This window comes from Balaenoptera physalus (assembly GCF_965194825.1).
Source record: "Balaenoptera physalus genome assembly, chromosome: 3".
In the NCBI taxonomy this organism is placed as follows: domain Eukaryota; kingdom Metazoa; phylum Chordata; class Mammalia; order Artiodactyla; family Balaenopteridae; genus Balaenoptera; species Balaenoptera physalus.
Genome location: NC_138890.1, coordinates 128,745,212 through 128,747,528, shown reverse-complemented (window position 1 = coordinate 128,747,528; position 2,317 = coordinate 128,745,212). Strand labels below are relative to the sequence as shown.

Here is a 2,317-nt window from a genome sequence, read left to right as displayed (position 1 = left end):
CACACACACACACACACACACACACACACACACGCTCACTCACAAATGATAACTCCCTATACAGAATGCTTTGACTTGATCTCCATATTTTACCATTGTCTTTGTCACGGAGACATCTATACATTGTTTATAATACCAGATTTATAAGTGGTTTGAGGATAAACTCTTGTGTTTAATCAAACACACAAGCTTGCCTTCTTTTTACTCTCTCCCGCTTTTTTTTCTTAAACTTAGATTTCCAGTTATCAAACAAATTGGTGCAATTGTTAGAACGTGTTGAGAATAATACAATTAACAACTTCCTGCAGACCAGCAATTCAAACGTTATGCTTCCTTGAGCTGGACTCCAGGTCTTGCGGACTGCTGGGTCCTTGTGCTGCCTTACAGAGAGATTCATGATGGAGTCACACTGCATGTGGACCACACAGCCCAGCAACACCACTGTGACACCAGTGAGACAGCAGGGGTGGAGCTTGAAAGAAGTACTGTGAAAACTATACTTACTGGCTACTGAGGCAGGATGCCCAGAGGCAACTCCCACCCAGCACCAATGGCTAAAGCTGAGAATCCCTGCAAGTGCCACCCAGTCCCAAGACACCCTGCCTGACTGCTGAGAGAGCCATAGCACCAGAAACATAGGAATTATTGATTTGTAAATGATCAAGTTTCTTCGTACCAGGTGACATATTGTTATAACAGAGCCTGAACTCCATTCTAATGGGTTGTGAAAAGCCTGCTTTTCCAAGGTCGCCCTTCTAACTTACCCAACACCTTACACCCATATATCTGTAGTCTTCCACAGTCCGGCCAGACCAGAGCAGGAACGGGGAATGAACTCATCCACAGATATTTCCTGTGTTTTGCTGATTGTTCATTAGACTGTGAGTTCCTTGAGTTCAAGGACTGTGCCTTATTCATCTTTGTATTCAGGCACTACTGCAGTATTTGGTATGTAGAAGATGCTCAATAAATATTTGTACAAATTAAATGTTGACCCTCTTGGCAAGAGTTTTATACCTGGGTATTATGGCCAGCAGAAATGTTAGAAGCTTTGATTTCTATGACATGTAGCAATATATTATCATGTCAGTTTTAATTCAACATTTAGTACACTCAAATTTTTGTGTCAGAACCTGGGTATAAAATAAGACTAAAATTCACTCTGGTCCGAAAGCTCTACAGTTCAATTCTTACCAGATCAATTCCATGAACTTTGTATTAAGTATCGAGATATATGTACAGGAATTACGAGGAGCATAAAGAAGGGACACTTAGCCTTTTAGGACACATAATGTCATTTGGGTGAGTCAGGAAGCGCTGGTGAAGTACTTTTTCATTAATATCATTTGCACAAATAATATGCCAACTGAAAGTTCCCAAATTCCAGTTTGTAAACAATAACAATAGCTAATATTCTTTGAGCTGTTTCTATGTGCCAGACATCTTGTTAGGCTGCTTTGAGTGTACATGTCACTAACCCCCAAAGAGTCCCTAGGAGGCAGACACTATTACTATTTTCACTTTATAAATGGGAATTGGAGAATAGGGAGATTGTGTAACATGCCCAGAGTTGCATAACTTGCAAATAGCTGAGCTGGAATTAAATTTAGAGACTCCAGTATCCATATGGTCATGCTACTAAGAGGTCCTCCTCTACAGCTCTGCAACATCCTAGAATATTCTAGCAATGTCTTCACCAGGCTTTTGATTTCACCAGGATTTTGATTTTGATTTTGATAAAACTGGCATTATTGAATGATGAGTTATAGGACTGGTGAAAAGCTGAATTCCAATAATCTCACATATTCAATGTGGTAGCTTCAGAAGAAGTAGGAATATCAGAAGATATGACTATGTTAAGTCCTACAAACTGTCCTCAGCAAGCACCTATCTACCCAGGCCTCCCTCTCCCTCTGCTTCTGTTTACTTCAGGGGAAGTCTCTCAGCTTAAGAACCACAGGGATGAAGATGACAAGTATAAAACTCTTTCCAATTAGCTGTAAGTATGGGTCTGTTTCAGGACCAAGATCTGGTCTGTGTTCAGTTGCATATCAATAATCCTTGGGAGTGGATTTACCCACCTGTGGTTGTTGGCTTTGAACAGGTATCTCATCTCAGCACTAGGTATTTAGTCAGGCGAGCAGACTCTCACCAAAACCATTCTTTATTGCAAGGGTCAGCAAACTTTTCTGTAAAAAGTCAGATAGTAGATATTTTAGGCTTTGTGGGCCATGTGGTCTCTGTCACAACTTCTCAACTCCGCCATCATAGAGCAAAAGCAGCCACAGGCAAGGCAAAAGCAAACAAGCATAGCTGG

General features: G+C 40.9%; 1 long non-coding RNA gene across 1 annotated transcript in view; it reads left to right on the top strand.

Annotated features, from left to right (window-relative positions):
• The window catches only part of LOC309658605, a 153,377-nt gene that overhangs the window by 126,743 nt on the left and 24,317 nt on the right, over positions 1-2,317 (top strand). The gene's annotated exons all lie outside the window — the stretch shown is intronic.